This window comes from Argiope bruennichi, chromosome 5 (assembly GCF_947563725.1).
Source record: "Argiope bruennichi chromosome 5, qqArgBrue1.1, whole genome shotgun sequence".
NCBI classification, from domain to species: Eukaryota; Metazoa; Arthropoda; class Arachnida; order Araneae; family Araneidae; genus Argiope; species Argiope bruennichi.
In genome coordinates this window covers 112228942-112249440 of record NC_079155.1, presented here as the reverse complement: position 1 = coordinate 112249440, position 20499 = coordinate 112228942, and the positions used below count along the sequence as shown (strand labels likewise).

Below are 20499 nucleotides of genomic sequence, written 5' to 3'. Positions count from 1 at the left end.
TTAGACTTATTTAAATTGCCGCTCATAAACGGAAACTAAATTTCCTTGCTGTTTGAAATAATTAGTCGTGTAGTATTGCCTGAAATGTCTTTCAGCCATTTTCTTGGTTTCAAAGAACATTAATGCTATTAAAATTAAGGTAATTCATTCCGGTTTGAGTTAAATTATGTTAACATTTATTAGTAAGCATGTCAGCACTCTTTACTTAGTACTATTTAATGCCCATTTTCGCAGTATTTATCTTAATTATTGAAGTCGAAAATTCTTTACATGTTATTGCTTAATGAACTACCGTAACATTTCGGCTCTAATATTTAAACCATTCCCGCCATGAAGTAAATTCCCTTAACATTAAATTTCGAGTCTTTATTGATTGAAATTTAAGAAAATGCATTTGGTATCGTTTCTGTTATAGGAAATTTGAATATCCTAATTGTAATTTTTTTAGGACAGAAAACCGTTATAACGTAAAAAAAATGTCCCATAATGCGCCCTCGAGTCCTCTTGCATCGAAATATCAATGTTCAATTTTTTAATTCCTATTCACTAATTCATCCTTCATATGAAATAAGTTTTATATTATTCGATACAAATAATACTTAATCCAGCGTCTAATTTGTCTTTTCGTTGGGTTAAAAGGAATTATCAAAGAAGCAAAGGCATCTCAAAATTACGAGCTGTCAGTCTTTGAATTGTTAGGTACGATGTTTAGAGGAAATTTTTTAATACTGATAAATTTGTAGACTAAGCTGTACAAAATGTAACTGGTGATTGTAAGGAATTTTAGTAGTTATGTTCTTGAGCAAATTGCTTGTCTACTATCCTGCATCAACTCGGCATTCCATTCTCTAAATGGGAAAACAGCACTAGGATCGTAATTTACGAGCTTTTGCGTACCATTTTCAACTAGATGTTTGGTCGATGTTGAATTAAGCCATTGTGATGTACACCTGAAAGCTGCAGATTCGTAGTGGTGGTGGTGACGGCGTGGGTAATGTGTACGAGAGCTGCAGATTCGTGGTGGTGGTGACGGCGTGGGTAATGTGTACGAGAGCTGCAGATTCGTGGTGGTGGTGACGGCGTGGGTAATGTGTACGAGAGCTGCAGATTCGTGGTGGTGGTGACGGCGTGGGCAATGTGTACGAGAGAGCTGCAGATTCGTCGTGGTGGTGACGGCGTGGGTAATGTGTACGAGAGAGCTGCAGATTCGTCGTGGTGGTGACGGCGTGGGTAATGTGTACGAGAGAGCTGCAGATTCGTGGTGGTGGTGACGGCGTGGGTAATGTATGCGGGAGCTGCAGATTCGTGGTGGTGGTGACGGCGTGGGTAATGTATGAGAGAGCTGCAGATTCGTGGTGGGGTTGATGGCATGGATAAGTTTGTGGGTGCGAGAAATGTAATGGTTTTTATGTTGGCGATGTGGGAAATGTGAGGATTGTGGATTTGTAGAGGTATGGATAGTGTGTGTGTGTTTGGGGGGGGGGGGTGCGTGAAAGAGAACGAGGGAAGTGTGAGAAACTGAGTGACAGAACAAAGGATAGCTTTTTTGCAAAAGAGTTGCTTATTTCATTCATCTAGGGCTGATTACAACGTTTTTTTTTCGTTGAAAATATTTTAATGCTTGGTAAGTTAGGATTCAGGAACATCGTTCGAAACTTTGCATTGAAAAAGAAAAACAAGAAACAAAATATATCTGAATTAACCGGTTCTAAGATGAGATTATCTTTTAAAAATATTTTCTTTTGAAGGCTCGCTAATTCTGTATTTTTATCTGATAAAATTGCGTTCATGTAACTACGTTCCCACCGTTCACTCGAATTTCAAACCAGAATGAAGCTTGAACTTTTCATTATGTAATAGAATTCCTGACGATTAGATTTGTCTAATCAAATGACATTTTATATTGATGGCAGAATATTAAATTTCTTTTTGATATGGAAAGAAAGGACATGCATTTTAATGACTCGCAGTTTATGATGGGAAGAAAGAATTGTACATCTTTAGGTAAAAAAATTTTCCTTGATTGGCAAGAACCCTTTTGTTTACGATTTTTTCTCAGTGACGGAACCTGAATAAGAAAAATACTAGTTCATAAAAGAAAATCCATGACATGTTTAAGGTTTTAAAAAAAATTCTTAACTTAGCATTAACCAGTCATACTTAAGAGATTGCTAATTTTTCTATTTCCATCCTCACAATTATAATTTTCAAAACCCCCTCTGAACCCCAGTGTCAATGTCAACTTTTAATTATTTTCTGAATTCTAACTCACTACTCTTGTCGTCCAATACTGCTACGGTTATGTGTTTAAGATGCATATTTTACCCAAATTTAATTTTTCAAAATATTCAGAGTTTTGTCGTGATTTTTAATCATTATTTGTTTCATTTCAATTTCGTGGCTTCTCTAACTTGTAATATAAAAGTTAGCCTTGCTTCGTTGTTTTGGATTTTCGTATGTTAGCCCATCTCCTAGTTAAAGGAACAATTTATCTGATATTCCCTGAAGACTAGTTAGATTCCATTTCGCAAATCCATCAGTCATAATAAAAAATGAATATTTGAGGTGCAATACATACAAATCGTTTTTGATATAGTAACTGCCAAATAATTGATTTAGTATATTTAGCAAATATTTTAATTGCTACTCGTACCGAATTTAGAAACAATCTTTTTTTCGTAATTCTATATAACCCGTTTTCGAATTGTAATACATCAAATCTTGGAAGTTTTAACGAAATATTGAATGCGAATTTAAATTGAATTTTGATGAATGAGATTTTGAAATCGACAAAAGGAGCTAGGCAATTTTTGCAAATGTAATTGAATTAGATTAAACAATTGGAGCCGAGTTTTAAAAAAAATACTGGGTTTCTGTTTTTTGTCTTTTATTCTAAGCGATGGAAATGAAATAAAATCTTAAGGATCGGGTATATATGTAAAACGTGAAATATTGATCTTAAAGGCCGAATTTAAAAACAAATGCATTTATAATAAGCAAGATGTAGCCATTGGGTAACAAAATTTCTGCACCGATAGCGAAGTCGTCGATTTCAAAAAAGACCAGCGAGCTCTATTAAGACAAAGAATAAAATTTTGAGAAAAAAAACTTCAATTAAAAACTACTCAAACAATCCAAACCACTTCAAAACCAAATAACTGAATTAAATTCTAACAGAAATTGTTCTTTAAAAATTACTTGAAAAGAAATAATTCATCAAATATCCAATTTTAACAGCAGGGAATTTCACTTATTATAAAAGCACTTAATGATTTGGAAGTTGCTTTCATCTGATAACTGTATTCTGCGTGAAGATGTTTAACTGCCTTTGAAATCTTTCAAAATTCAGTGTAAATCTACACTTCTGGTATGTTGAGTGAGAATGAAATATTCGTAATGTCTTGATATTCCATACATGTGGCTTCTTGGCGACGATAACTGTCAGAATTATGTAGGGAATACTTAGTATAGCCTTTGCGACAGAAGAACATCATTGAGGTTTGTCTGTTCATTAAAAGTAGCTGATACTAGAATAAATGTAAATTAAGGAGGTAAAAATAGCAGGAACTTGAAGTTGCGTAAATTTAAACTGCTTTAATTGTAGAATGGTACCCCCCCCCCAATCCTCGCCTATTTAATGACTTATTTTTTCGTTTTTGTCACATTCTATCAACTAGCAATTTGGATGACCAGAAAACTATCAGACTGATAGATAACGGTAAGTTAAAAGAATTTTGTTAATTATCATGCCAAAATTAGAATATAATCTTTCAATGTGAGTATTAAATAATTGTAACCTTACTAATGTGGACACTTAAGTATATATAGGTTAGAACACTAACGACCTTTTGCTGACTAAAGGCTTCCGACTCGCCAGAAGAAGTGAGATTGCTTCCTCGGTTCTCTCATGTTCTGAGCTGACATGAACTACGCTGGATGATGTGAAAGGCTCGCTACAGATGGCAACAATATATTGAATCCAAGTATCCAGATAGTTCCTTGATTATAATACTAAAACTGTAAAAATATGACATTCACTAATAATTTTATTCTTCTAGTGAGTTGTAAGTTATAAGGAGACAAACCATAATTACATAGAAACATCTATCGAAACATATGTAGCATTTCCATCTATTTCTCAACATAAGAATCAGTTGAATAGAAAAACGGCCATTCTGAGATCAATTTCTGTAAAGGGCCGAATAAATCAGTCGCCACAGAATGGAGCTAGTATGAGAGGGCCTTCTGCAAGAGGCCGTCCTCACCAGGGAAAGGTTACCCGGCAAGTAACGAACCACTTGGTGCTAAAACAGGAAAAGAAATGTTTCCAGGTAATACTGTTAGTCTTTCGCTTCCCGGCAATTTATTTTCTGCGAGAATGAGATTTTATTATTGATTCTTAAACAATTTTCAAGCCTCTTTTACTCCTAATGATATATATTTAGGTCATTAATATCATGAAACAATGTTCTTTAACTTCAAAATATTTCAATCCAGAAAACTTTAGTTGCTCTCTTACAAAACGAAGATTCAATATTTTTCAAATGAATTTCATTTTGTCACTATATAGTGCTCTCCTTTTGGAGGACGTCTAACGGCGCTTGACGGAGAAACGGTACTGTAATCTTGAGTATAATCAATGATTGTTAAAATGATTAATTGATGGCAACATTTGTCATTAAAATAATATGCTTGCATAATCTTCGTAAGATTGAGGAACTAACACTTTGGTTAGGTAAATAACATGTTAAAATACTTTTACAAATGCATTTAAAATATTGCGAGTAGTTTGTTTACCAATACAGAATTAAATTGCTGTTAACTTAAAAAAAATTGTATTTGGGTTGAATGCAAGTATATCTGATTAAATAATGTAATATCTATTTTTATAGGTGATGTGTCACTGTCCCGTTTGTAGAGTGACTGCTTCAGTTTCTGACCGATTCTTACCACCAATATGGATAATGGGAACATTTTCTCAGTGGTATTGATAGTTAACAAGAATTGATAATCGTAATACCAAAATGAATAAAGGATTTGATTTTTAAATTTTAACTTTGATTAATGTACATTTTTCATATTTTTATAGGTATATACAAGTTCTAAAACCTACTGCTTATATTAATGCTTTTTTCTGAGTGAAGACATCCTATCCACTCATGAAGTAAGACGGCTTTCATGATTCCACATGTTCTGAACTACTCCCGCTACAAATGACGACACATTTTGGCAATGAAAGTACGCAATCAGTTCCTCAATTATTTCAAATATAATTAATTTTAAAATTATTTAAAATAATTTGAAATAGCCTAACAGCCATTGCATTTTCAAATATTTTTTTAGAAAGCAAGTTCCCCTTAAACTATACGGAGGCAATCCATAATTACTGGAAACATCTATCAAAACAGAAGCAATATTTTCAGCTATTTCTCAACACAAGAATAAGGATTGAAAAGTGTTGACTCGTCGATTCCGAAGCGATATCGGTAAGTTGCAAGAATTTTGACAATTGTCATACCAAAATAATTATAGGATATAATTATCCACTTGATTATTAAATAACCTAATGCATTCGTAATGTAGATTATATAATTTAACTGATTTGCTACTTTTTATATTAAGTGTATATAGTTTAGAATAAGTTTTGATCTATAGCCATGCTATTTTGCTGAATAAAGGATCACCACCCTCCACCAGAAGCGAGACTGCTTTCTCGGATCCACCCATGTTCTGAACTGGCATCTACTGAGCTGGATGTTATGAAATACTCCTACAGATATCAAAATATTGAAAATACAAGTATAGTCAGTTCCTTTATTATAATACTAAAATTGTAGAAATGACATTCTCTAATCGTTTTTTCTTATAGAAGGGAAGTTTCCAGTAAAGAGAGAACCATTATTTGTAAATCTTTTATCAAAACAGAAGCAGCATATCCATTTCTCAATGTAAGAATCGGCAGAACTGCAGCACGTGCCATTCGGAGATCAAATTCTGTACAAGTAAGGGTTAAATAAATCAATCGCCTGCATATGACAGCCTTCTGCAAGTCGTCGTTCTCAAAATGAAAATTTTGTCCTGCCAAGAACTTTCTACTGTATTGAAATAAGACACGTTTCCAGGTAATTTTGATTCTTTTGACTTTCTGGAAACTTATCTTCTGACCAAACGAATGAAATATTTTACTGTTTGTTAAAGCTTTTTTCAATCCTATATTCTAATGAGATGTAGTGCATTGAGATCACATTTTTTTTTCAATCATGTAACTATGACAATCCACAAAATTCCACTTACTCTCTTGCAGAATGAAAATAGAATGTTTTTCAAACGAAATTTCACTTTGTCATTATATGATGGTCTCAATTTGAAGAGCATTGAACGACAGCCGATGGCGGTGAGAATTGTAATTTAATATTGAGAATAAGACTATTAAATGGAGGATTGACTTAATTTCAACAATTGTTATTAAAGTGCTTGGACAGCCCACGAAACATTTAAAAGCCAACACTTTAGCAAGATCATTAACATGTTAGATAAATTGTTTTAAATATATAAACAACAGTAATAGTAGTTTAATTGCCAGCAGAAAAGTTAATTTTTAAAAAAAGTTAACTATGGAGTTGAATGTTTATTTGTCTTATTAAATAATGTAATTTCAATTCTTATTTTAAAATTATTTGCATAAGCTTAAAGAACAATTTAATTTTGCGCTTTGGCATTTTATCATTCTTGATAGGTCTATTCATATTTGTGTAAATTGAAATATTAAATTTTTTCAGATACCTGCTAATATGTAGAAGTATGACATGAATATCGCCTTGCAAATTTTATCAAGCGTATTCTGGAATTCGAAGCCCCTAAAGTAAACTGGACAAAGATCTAAGATCCAGGTAATAGTTTGTAAAACCTGGTAGCTGAGTAACAAGTTCAAAATGTGTGTTTAAAGACGATTTAATATATGGTCGCCTAATTTGATATGGTCTCCAACTTTATTCACTCGATTTTGCTCAAATTTTGAATTTGACTTATTAAAAGGTTGAAAGTGTGATGCATTTGACTACAACATGAATAAAATCTACTTTAAAGTTCACGAGTATATTACAAACAGAATCTTGATTCAATAGAAGCGCTTTTAAATATATAGTTAGAAAACTATAATTATGGAAATAAATAACGGCTAGTTCGAGAATTTTAGTGATTGTTATACTGAAATGAATGCAGAGTATAATCATTTGTCTTCATTTATGCGTAATTTAAACTTAAAAATGTTATTTTTATTAGATATTCATAGGTTGAACAACTTGGGACCTACACAAGTGCATCTTACTGAATGAAGACTTTCCGTCCACCAATCCCGTCCAAGGACAATTGTTTTCTTGGTTCTGCGTACCTCAGTAATTTACACTAAGGATGCTAAATGTGCTGAATTACCCGTCAAGGACATCAAAACATCAGGAATTCAAGGACATGGTAAGTTTTTGAATTATAAGTTTTCTAAAATAACATGGTTATTTGGATACAAATTTATTTTCTTCGTTCAAAACAGTAAATTTCCCGAAGGTCTAATAAAGTAATGAAGCCAAAAATTACTTTATTAAAATGGATACAGCACTTTCCGTTATAATTAGACACACGATCAATCGGTATTGAAGTTCTTGTCATACTCAGATATCGACTTTGTATAGATATCGATTCCTTGAGAATGGAGCAGCCTATGAAACTTACTTTCTGGAGAAATCAAATATTTTATTCTAAGTATTTCAAAATGTAATTTCTCATATTTCGTTAGCGCAATAACTAGTAATCACGCATTCCATTAAAATTATTTTGTTGTTATAATTTCTCAGTCGTAAATTTATAATCAATATAAGTTGAAATATAGCAATCCATAACTAAAATCGTATTTTTTTTAATGCAAAGTTAATTTTTTATTATTGAGAAGAAGTCCGTTTGGAGAGCATTTTTATTTTAAATTTACTTACTTGCAGGTTTAAATTCTAAATACAATAGAGGAACTTCTCAAACATTGTAAGCGAAGGGTGAATAGATTGCACCACTTAAGATCCAGTGGAGAAATTGGCTTCATAATTTTATGATCTTTAAAAATTCTTGTGCAACTTTTGCTAAAGCTAAAGCTCATTTCTCTATTTCATGTCATTATTGATGCATTCTATTTCAATTTTTCTTTCTCTTTTTTAGGTGTTATTTAACATGCTTCAACCGAATTGATGACAACAAAAGTGGACACGATTCGGAAGTTTCATCAAGCTTATCTTGGAATCGGAAGTCTTTACAAATTATGGACAAAAATTCAAAAGCTGCAATTGATATTTCAAGAAACTTGCGATTTATACCAAGTTTAAAATGTATCGATTAAAATGATAAAAATTGGATTATAAAACCAATCTGCACAGTAGAAATGATATTTAATATAATCAACATTTTTGGCTGCTAATATATTTTTGAAATGATTGCTTCTATTGTCACTCCAAATGATGGATAACATTTATTAAGAACTTCTCTGAAAAATGCAGAAATTCGTTTACAAAAGTTTGATGTTTAATGAAGTATCTTTCGTGCATCGCAGTTATCATGCATTCAAAATAAATGTTTGGCTCGTCAATTAATATTTCGTCGAGAAATTTTTCAGAATATTTTATTCAGGTATCAACTCTGTTAATGAAACGGTAACGTATTGGTGCATATTACGTTTATTCGGATATGAAGCAATCCGTTTTCTATTCTGCTTTTCAAGACCTTGTATCTGAAAATCTAATTAGCTATGAAATATGCTATGGGATAGATAAAAAACCTATTTTAAAATCTGCATTATTTGAATCTCGATATGTTCACAATCGTAGCTTGAACAGAGCTATTTCAATGATGGAAATGGACGTTGTATCTATATTTAAAGCTAAAGAAAATATTGATACCCTTCGTTTTCATTTTGCACTGAATGACGGTGCATGACAAAGCAGCTTAATATGGTTCATAGTTAGTCTCGTCTTAAGATGTGGAGTTATTTTGATACTCGCCCTATAAAGGTTTTTGCAATGTTATACTAGAAATATTCACTTTTTACACGAATTGACTTTGCATTTTCTTTTATAAGGATCCCGAATATATTCTTAAATATGTGAAAGAAATTTGTCTTGTTAGTTGAAATCAAATAGTATAAATTTTCTGTAGGCTTTAGTAGTAAAGCAAATATGACGTATTAATTATTTAGACGTAAATAATGCGTATAATGTATATGAAGTAGTAAATAGCTAATGTGTATGAATAACCAGACACATGGCTAGAAAACGCATTACATTTATACTGTATGTGGAAGACAAGGCAAAATGATCGATGCATTGTTAACACATGCGTTTTCTTTCTGTAAAATGTATAAAATATTTTAGAAAATATTTGCAACCATTATTTCTGAATCCTAAAATTTTTGTGTGTATTTAACTGAAACAATTTTATCTAAGTTAAAAAGATATATTTTAAATATTTCTTTTAAGAATTGCTCGAATCGCAATTTTAAAATTGATTTTCCATGTATTCCTTTTTCACTGACTTTCAGAGCTTTAGATCCCATATCTTAAAATGCCTGCCTTTTAATTACTCTTGGTTGGAAATTAAGAAATGATATAGGTGCTCAATTTTATTTCAATCTAACTTTAAGCTTTAAAAAGACTTTACCATAATCTCTCTAAATATATTAAAAAACATAATCTATTCGTTTCATCCATTTATAAACCCTTCAAACGAATTTTTTAATATCTTTAAAATTAATTGTGAAGGTAGTTAATTATATTAGAAGTAAATTAAAAATTTTGAATTGTGAAAATTTCACATGAATTTCGGTTTATAATTTTTCGTAAATGTATATATCCGTGAGAAAGGATATTTTGATTGGTTCGGCCGGCAAACCAATGAAAATATCCTGCTCTTAAAAAGCATTTGATCATCGTGACTGAGCACCAAGGTGATCAATGTGTTTTAAGAGGAAAAATGACGTGTTCTCATAACAATGAATTAAAATTATTGCTCGGTTAGACATCCGGTAATAAGATGCCCTCTTTTTAAGGAAAATGATAAATGGATGTGGCGAATAATAAAGAATGTAGTCGGATTGCCTTTTTTTTTCAGTAATGAGAATTTAGGGATTTTCAAAGACCATTTTTCTGAAATCTTAAATTTTCAAAAACTATTATTTATAATAAATGTTCACTTGTTTTCAACGGATAAACATATTCAAAATTATTTTTTTGAATTTTCATTTAAAAATTTGTTATACCAATACAGAGTAATTTCTGTAAATATGTAACGTGATTCTAATTAAATCTTTAAAAAATTCATGGATGCATTCATTTGTAGAAATTTTAAACTTAAATGTTTCATTTTACTTTGAATATTTTTAGAATGTATAAAATGTTATGACCTTGATTATATTAAATTTCCAAACTGAAGTATATAAATTTTATGTAATTTAATGCTTTACTTTAAAACTCTCTTGACTTCTTATTTGGTTTAAAATGTCTACTGAATTATTCTAAATGTATTCATATTCCATTTTTATTGCTGTAATCTTCTTACAATTTGTACAATTAACTTGCAAATAAAATGTGTTTTAAATTCATTCTGTATTTGTCAAAAGTATTCTCAGTTATTTGTCTTTTGATTGTTAAATGTTTGAATAATTTCAAATTTAGTTGCTTATTAAATAAAATGTACACTATTTTCCCTCGCTGTATGTATAGAGTGTTAAGTAGGTATGTTTTAACTCATTTTGCAAAGACTGGATTGATTAAAGTTGGACTGAATTAGTAGAATTCTATTTCTAGTTCTATAACTTTATTCCAAGAATCATTTTAATTATAAATTACAAGAATTTATTGCATTACAAGGATATATTTATTTTAAATTAAGCCTACTCTAGATATAAAGGGAAATGAACTTTTCTATAGCCTTTTGAATTTTATCAATATAAAATATTATCAATTATTCGCAATTAAAACTATACGGATTAACAAACCGTTTTCATCTTCCTTCGGTATTCAGCAATTGAAAGTGAATAAATTTTTGCAAAACATTAACAAAAATCTTTTTAATAACTGAATATATTTGCTATAAATTGTATTTTATTTAGAAACGTTGCATATTTTTTCCCCGGATTGTTCAATATTTCCTTATTGTGAAAATATGTACATACCTCCACTTTTTCGATTGAAACTCGTGTCCTCTTTTTACTCTTTTAGATGTTTTTCTTCGATTTATATACTGTGGACAGATCGAATTTTCATTAATAAGAATTCAGTTATCTCTTGGGAATTGGGTAAATTTCCGCTTCATAAAGATTTTAGTGGAAGCTCTGTGTATCGTGCTAGTATACGGTAACAGAAATGAATAAATTTCTTTTTAAGCAACGGAATAAACTGCACATGAATATCAACGGTTCCCACTCTTCAATTTCTTCTGTATCTTTTGATTAATATATTCGAATGCGTTCTTTCATTCTATTTCATCTGCAAATTGTCTCTTTACACAAAAGAATCTTTATTAATAATGGCTAAATTTATTTCTTTAAAGGATTCGAATAAGCTTGATCTTTATAGAATTTACTTCCGATTCTTCATTTTTCTATTAATTTCGCATCCAATTTTAAAGAATGCTCTATTTTGGTAATTGTTTATTGTAATTTAACAATTTTCATGCATTTCATCCTTGCACTTTAAAATGCATTTCTTGTATACCGCATGTATTTCAAAGATTTCTTTTTAAATTACGGTCGAAAAATGTGCAGTACTGTACAAATTTGCATAAACATTTTCACACATGTCATTTAATTAGTATTAGTATCACTGACATGAATGGCACAGCAATTTAGTAAAATGTGCGTCATCTTCTAGATTTAATGATGTCCTATATACAATTCGGTATGAATTCTAATAATTTAAAACATAATTTTTAGCATTCTCATTTTTCTCTTCTTTCTTAGTTGTGATTTTTTTGAATGAACCTACCCCTTTTAAAGGAAAACTACTTTTAAAAATGCCAGCTTTCTCTTCAGGCAAAAGAAAGAAAATTAATAATTAAAATTAAATCCGATTTTTAATTTATAAAAATGTAAATGTATTTATGTAGAATTCCGCCTTTTTAGAAACAATATTGTATATACTCAATTTTGTGACTTTGGAATTTCCAACTTTGACATAAAAATGACTGTAATAAAAATGTTATTGATTTCTCCGTTTTTTTTTTAAGCCTAATACTTTTTTTTAATATATATTTTGTCGTTCTTATAAATATTAGCCATTCATAGGAATGTTAAGACCAAAAAAAATAAACTTAAAGAACAAAGAGTATAGTGTATACTCAATTTTGGGAGCCACTGTATATCATATTGGATATCTCTAAACTACAAGCTCCTTCGAGGCTGTGTGCGACGTAATTGCCGCTCATCATCCGGGTACGCTTCTAAAAAAGCTATTCTTTCTCCTTCTCTTCGGAACCCTCTCGCGCACTGCCTCGGTGAAAATCGTAGTAAAAATCAAATGTCTAATTTCTTTAATTAAAATGTAAATACAATTATTTTTCTAAAACGTCCTAATAATGGGAGTCGCAACAAGTACACGCAATCCTAATTATGACAAAATAAAAGCTTATTATCAATAAAAATTTCTCTAATTAGAAATTTTAAAAATATGTGGAATGTTGTAAACTCAATTTATTCATTTGAAAAGTAATATATAATTTAAATTATTGTGAACCTATTGATACTCGCAATCTTCAGGCGAGGATGGAAATCTGATGTAAATTAAAATAATTTTTTTCATTAATACTTGTGCATGATCAAGAATGAAAATATTCATATTTGCAGTTATTCAACAATTTTATCATTAACAATTCTACAAGAAAATGTTTACAAATTTCATTATAAATGCAAACAGTCTTCGCTACTCAAAATTATTAATTAAACATTAAAATCAAGCTAATAATTTTTTCCTAAAAATGAATATATAAAATATTTTGTTTTATGAACGCCTTGTATCAGTCATTTATATAAAAGCGGTCGAGTTCCACATGCCATTACAAGTTTCGGAAACTAGTAGCATAGTTGGTTCATTTGTTGGGAAACTAGATACAACTCACTTTGTCATTTCGAGATAGCCTGGTTTAATGAACAATCAGATAAAACACGCGATGAATAGTTGGATAATTTAAACAACCCGTTTCTGTCTAAAATAACATATACGACTTTGGTCTGAAATGGAACTGCAATTTGACCATCTAATTAATCATTCTTGACTGTCACAATAAACTGAAGGAATGAATGCAATTTAAATAAAGATTCTGACAAAAAAAATTGTAATAACGAAGAATTTAATAAAATTTTAACCCCTTAATTGTTTTATGTTCTTTACTGTACAATTAACTGACATTTACGATTTCGAATTGAGCTGTCGTACTCATTAAACTCGGAAACCATATAATATTTTATATTATGTGGATTCATTTTTATATCGAGTGATTGTACCCTTGAATGATTTCCTTTTAGTCTATATATTTAAGAAGCTATAATTAATTGCTCGCATGGCCTACGTGCGAACGGTTTTAAAAGCAGTTTGGCATATGTATAAAGGCGATATGTTATCTGTTTGTAATCATGCGACTAAGATAAACTCTGAAACGCAAAACGCCGTATAGATAAAATTTCGCGCATAAATTTTTCATCAATATTATATATATATATATATATATATATATATTAGCTATAATTTTAGATGTATATTAAATTCCGACCATATCTATCAATGAATGTGGTTGGTCTGTATATTACCTGTCTTACTTGTGATTTAAATAAAATTTGGTATGTGGTGTTTATGACAAAATTATACATCTATATTAAGTTTGGGATCAAATAGTTCTTTTGATCCCAATATTAAATGGGATCAAAAGCAAAGCGTCCAAAATATATATTCAGATTATTTTATCATAATAAATTATATCATATTAATTCAAATTATTTATAATTATTATTATTTTATCACAGCAGTTTGTGTAAAAACGTAATATAGAACAGAATATGTTTAAGATGCGATAGGAGGAAGTAGCTTATAATTAGCATGTTGTAAATATATGTAAATGCTAAACTTGCACTCGTGGCTTCACTTACTTTTATCTATTCTATGTGTATATTTAGAAAAAACAAAACACAAATTCTTTTATATCACCCAAATTTTATGTTCATTTCTTTGAAATGAGATTCACCTGTTAGTAAGTATTAATCTGAAGATTTCAGATAAACAATTTTAGTCTTAAATTTGGAGCATATATAAATATATAAAGAATGTTTGGAGCTAATAATATATAATTAGCCATTGGAGAAACATTAAGTATCTAGTTTCAACTGCCAGTTTTAAGAAATTACATTTTATTTTAAGGTATTAGCAATGTCAAGAAAACCTCAAATGAAAATCTCTTTAATGTTAGGCAAAAGATGCATGATTTAATACTTAATGTTATAAAACATATAGAAATCTAAGCATAAACTGAAATTGAAAATTCCACCAATTTAAATTCAAGTAAAATGCAAGCAATGATTTTTCCAGTTGTAAAATACAAGGCGATATAATTGAATGCCAACGTAAATGTAAATAAATATACAAAGTTATAAAATATTTTTCTTTGAGTTTATTTATTTTTTGAGAAATATTTAGATTGTTATAATTTTATATCTATAACAATCCTTCCTATTCCGTAAATTTTAGGTATTTTCTATAATGTATAATTAAATCTTTAAAACATAATACTTCGTTGTTGAGCCTGATGGTTTGGCAACAGTGGTTAATAGGAGAAAAATAAATGTTCTAGATAATAACGAAAATTAAATAAAAGCTAAAATAAAAATATGAAAGAAATTGTTTGTGTGCCTTTGAATGAAATATGCTTTTGTAGATAATTTGATAAAATATATTATAAAGATCAAGGACAATAAAATCGTATTTAATAAACTTAATCTAAAACGATATATTTCTGTTGGGATTATTAAGACCTTATTGAGTAGCATAGGATTACTTTGATTTTAGCTTGATGCACATTATACAGTGAAAAATTGAAAATTATAAATATGTAAATAAATACAAGATTCATCGGAATGTCAAAGTATTGCAAATATATATGCACAGTTTTCCTGGACCTGAAAAACTGCATATTATTTAAGTTGCCGGTGCAACATTCTATTTACCTTGTTATTTGATCTATATAAGACAAAATTAAAAATTTTCTTTTTTTCAGCGCAAGAAACGCAATTGAAAATAAACAATGGGCTCATGGCAAAAAATCTTTCTACATTTTATTCTCTTTAAATAATCTAAGCGAACTTAATTTTTATCATCTTTCATTTTTTTTTTATTTCACCTTATTTTTTGCGAACATAGAATGTCAATATTAAATTCCCTAAAATTGATTAGAATTTTTCAAGCTTATTTTAGTTTTTCAAATATTGGAAACTTATATTGACTTCACGCTCATAAAAACTAAAAAAAGTTAGAAATGGTGGTAAGGCTTTAAAAATGTTTCTTTTCACGTATAATGCTATTTTTATTTTTATTTTTTCATTCAATTTTCGCTTATTAATTTCATTACTTCCCCTTGCGTTAGAAAAAAAATATATAATAGTTTCTAAAACGTTATCTATTCCGAATTCTTTTTTCTTACTTTCACATTCAGTGCTATCATTTTCATTCCTTAAAGACCAGATTTAGGGGTTACTTTTGGAACACTGGAAAATAGTAATTAATAATAAAACATGTTCTGAAAATAAAAATTATTTTTCTATTATTTTAAACACAAATGGAAGTGAAATTAAACCCCGGAAGACTATTAAAACATTCATAGATAAGGGATTGTGTACATGTAGTTAAAACTACAATGAATACGATATGCAAATAATGATTAATAATATTATTAGCCAGTAAAAAAGAGTGAAAATTTAGCGAATTCTGATTCTTTGACCTTTTCTCCAAAATAATTTTGTATTGTTTAAATTAATAAGAAAGTGGTAATATTAGTTCGCTTCCACGATTTCATAATGTTTTAATTTTTCTATTTAGTTAAAATTTTAAAAAGAATGCTTTAATAAATATCCTAAACAAACATTCGGTAAAACTTTTGTATTAGTTTTAAAAAATATCCTTTGGATAGAAATAATACAAAAGATAAAATAATCGTTTAATTGTTCCAAAATGATAGCAAGCCAACAATTTACAAAGATTTAGATAATATGCCCGAATATTATTTGATTATTAGCCAATTTTTCTTTATATCTAGACACGCGTATATTCATTATTCAAAAAAATATTTAAAAATTAATGAAGTCAAAAGTATTACCGATAACTGAATTAAATAGAAGCCTGCGGAGTCATATGTATACATAATAGATTAATGTTAATTTTCTTTTTCAAAAAAAAATGAAAAATAAGTAATTGATTTATGAGCAAATATTTTATGAGCAATGAAAACAAATATGAATCTCATAATATCCGAATATTTTAAAGAAATACGATGCGAATCTAATCAACTATTCTAGGCAATGGTTCCTGAAAAATATGCAAAGAAAATACATTGCCTGTCCTAAGTATCAGCTAATAAAAAAGACTGGATGCCATGCATTCTAATAACGATTCGAGATCAAGTACCATACTTCCACATGAACCAAGATTCCATATATCAGTGGGTTATTCTTTATTATTGTCAATGTACCCTTCACAAAAAAGGTTCCACCTCGAGCAATAAGTAAATGGCGTCTTAATAATTCCATATACAATTTTAAAATAATAATTTGTGGAGTTTCTATAGCAGAGGAATGTTAGTTGGAAGTTCAATAAGGATGTGAGAGTGCATTTCAACTCATTCGAATGATGCGAAAGATTAACTTTAAATGAAAACAAGTAATATAAAAAAATGTTATTCCTACTTAGGTCAACAAAGAACAATTTTATTTTAATTACTTTTTATTAAATAATTATCAAAAAATTATTAAGTATCAAAAAAATTATTGATTTTCGCATGAATTGAAATCGCATTCTTCACCTTCACGTGAAAAATACTGAAATCCTTTCATTTTACCGATCGAGTTGTTGATTGATTCTTGAATTTTCATTACAAACTGCTAAAACTCTCTTTAAAGTATTAAAAATTAATTTAATTTAATAATTAAGGAATTGATATTTGGAAAAAGTTTCAACTTTCCACTACAAGTTTAAAAAAATGTATTTGAACATGAGTGGATGAATAAAAAGTATTTTATTAACGATTGAAAATTTGAACAAGATATATAAATATATATAGGGAGAGTGTGAACTAATAGTAGGAATTGAAAAAAGAACAGTATGAAAGTGGGAGAGAAAAAAAAGAGTAAACATTTCGACATATAGATTTTGGAATGCTCTAGAGTGTTATTTGATTAATACATTTCGGAATTTATCAGCCCACTCATCTCCTTTCAGTATAATAAAATTTCGTTTTATTGAATTCAAATGAATTAGTGACAATTATAATGGGAACACTTCTGCAAAAAAAAACTTGCAAGGTCATATGTATTTTTTTAACATTTTATTGACAATTTTTTAAGCCCAGAAGATTTCTGCATTTATATTAAAAAAAGACTAACATTGAAGCAAATAATACACATTTTCAATGAATCCAAAATATTAATCTACAATATGATTCTAACAACAATATAATTTGCATGAAAGCTAACAACACGAGAGTGATATTGTAGAAAGAATTTCTTAGAATAGTTCAATTTTTTTATTGTTTAGTTTCATTTCTCTGAGGAAATAATGCCTAATAATTTAAATGAGAGTAATAAATTCAAGAATAAGTGATGTTTAAGGAAGAATATTTTTTTCCGACATCTACATCTTTATCTTTACATCCTATATAAACAGAGTTACTATTAGTTATTTCAAATCATATATTTCAAAAATATTTTTTGATTTCAAAATATTTCGATATTTAATAGGAATTTCAAGAGTCAAGTTCACGCACATGCCCAGAATCTATTCCTATTCTTAGCATTGTGTTTTTAAATCCAGATTTACAACATACTTAAAACTTATTGAAAAGTCGTAATGAGACTCTTAGATCCTTCAGACGCTCTCGAGGTACAAGTTTTGGTGGCTAGATCGGCAGGGTGTGGCATTGTATTTTGCTTTTCTTCTGTTCTAATCTCGAGAGCGACAAATAATTTTATAATTTTTCTTTTTTTTAACTAAATTTTATCTATATTTCTCCATTATTCATAGAGTTACTATGAATTATTCCAAATCATATATTTCTAAAATATATTTTAATATTAAAATATTTCTTTATGTAATCGGAATTTTAAGAGTCTAGTTCGTTCACATGCGCAGAATCTATTCCTATTCTTAGCATTGTGCTTTTAAAACCAGATTTACACTGTACTTAAAACTTATTGCCGAGTCATAATGAGACTCTTAGATCCTTCAGACGCTCTCGAGGTACAAGTTTTGGTGGATAGATCGGCACGGTGTGTCATTGCATTTTGCTGGTCTTCTGTTCGAATCTCGAGAGCGACAAATAATTTTATAATTTTTCTTTCTTTTTAAATAAATTTCATCTATATTTCTCCATTGTTCCTAGAGTTACTATGAATCATTCCAAATCATATATTTCAAAGCTATATTTTAATTTCAAAATTTTTCTAGTAATTATTTATAGTATTTATTTATTAGTAATTTTAAGAGTCAAATTCGAACATGCACAGACTCTATACTTGATTAAATTATAATCAGTTAATATTCTCCTCTTTAAAGTTTTTTTAATTATATTTTGGTTGTTCATCTGTTAAAGAATGTTATAATTTTAAGACCATCATCCTATTTGAATTATTAATATTTGGTTTAAAAACCAATTTGTTATTAATAGAATTTGATTCATTAATGCTTGCTACTCGATGGTGTTCGGTAGAATGTCACAGCATTTGCGCTTTTCCGAAGCCTGAAGACCAAACAGAATCTTTAGAAAATTTCAAAAATTTAACTAAAAAGCATCTTAAGTATGCCTGTAATATTCACTTAGAATAAAGTTTAGGAAAGAATAGATAAATATTTGAATAATTTTAACTAAGTTTTAAAAATCTTCTGACACAAAATTATAAGTCAATCCGTATCAATTTGAAGTGGCCATTTTCAATATTTTGTATATCTTAAGATTTTTACAAATCTCCAGATTGCACAGCTCCTTCATTGGAAAGACACTTTTTTGATACTATTATTATCTATCTGCCTGTGAATGTAATATCTCCGAACCGATTTGGGCTATATGGAGGAAATTCGATATACAGTGTTTGAACTAAAGTTATATATTTATAAAACCTGTTCACATGAATGTCATGCCTGTCCGTTTAAGAAAAATTAAAACGATATTTATAATGCACAAGGAACTGTACAAATAAAATTTTCTTTCTAAATTTAGCATCTTAAGTGTTGATTTTGATCCAATTTTTGATTAAATCTGTCAAAAAGCTCATCATTCCCTAGATTTGTGTTCTCTGAAATATATAAAAGCAATAACTCGAAAACACGATGATTTAGATAAATGAAATCTGCTTTGTGATCTCGTGACTAAAATTTTAATTTAAGGTCAAATTTTAAGTTTATTTCTTTGAAAAAAAATTCTTCTAAAATCCATGCTTGGTTTTTCTTTTCAAAGCATAAATTGGATTTATGAAGAACTCTGGATATAACAGGATGAGCACTCGCGGTATCCATGGTCTAGCCAAATGTCACATTGTTTATCGAGGGAAAGGAGAAACACATTTATTGGCGAGTATGCTAGAAAGTTTCGAAGCACTACACGTTCTAATTTTGTACTCGCTTATATGTAGGCATCTTTCCTTTTATTGCCGGTGAAGGATGTTTGAGATTTGATGATTGTGGTAGGATGACTCTTGATTTGATTAAAGAAGCTTCTAGATAGTCTCCGAATGTAAATTTGAAATATAGAATTACATAGAAATATGTAAATAAGTATAAATAAATAAAAAAGATACATACATGTAGAGGTTTCTAGAGCTCAAACTCCAGGGAAATATCAAACTTTTCTCACCACAGGGTAACATCTCCATAATAACGAAAATAAATCCTTGAAAAGCCGCAGACCCAGACAATGTTCTTAATAAATCCATTGAATATCTTTCTCCACTAATTGAAATCAAATTGAACTCATAGCAACAATTGTAGAAATATGAAAACACACCAAATTTCATTTATCTGAAATGCTTGAATGACTGTTTTTACATGCATGCAATGGTACATAGACAGATGATAAACATTTTATAAATTTTCTTACAATTCTAAAGATTTTATAGATCGCTTTATAGATTATCTTCCAATAATTCCAACATTGATATATACACAGTAAATTCTAAACTTGCACACCAAATTTCATTTATCTAGCTCTTTTTGTTTTATAGTTTCA

General features: G+C 29.2%; 2 long non-coding RNA genes across 2 annotated transcripts; both read left to right on the top strand.

Moving 5' to 3' along the window:
- The first annotated feature begins 2834 nt into the window (after positions 1-2834).
- On the top strand, positions 2835-6107 carry LOC129969186 (uncharacterized). The gene is made up of 5 exons (XR_008784473.1): positions 2835-4331; positions 4893-4984; positions 5090-5238; positions 5344-5486; positions 5679-6107. It is a non-coding gene; the product is annotated as an uncharacterized LOC129969186 (long non-coding RNA).
- Positions 6108-6769: 662 nt separating this feature from the next.
- On the top strand, positions 6770-9114 carry LOC129969187 (uncharacterized). Its single transcript, XR_008784474.1, has 3 exons — positions 6770-6890; positions 7282-7470; positions 8200-9114. It is a non-coding gene; the product is annotated as an uncharacterized LOC129969187 (long non-coding RNA).
- The last annotated feature ends 11385 nt before the right edge of the window (positions 9115-20499 follow it).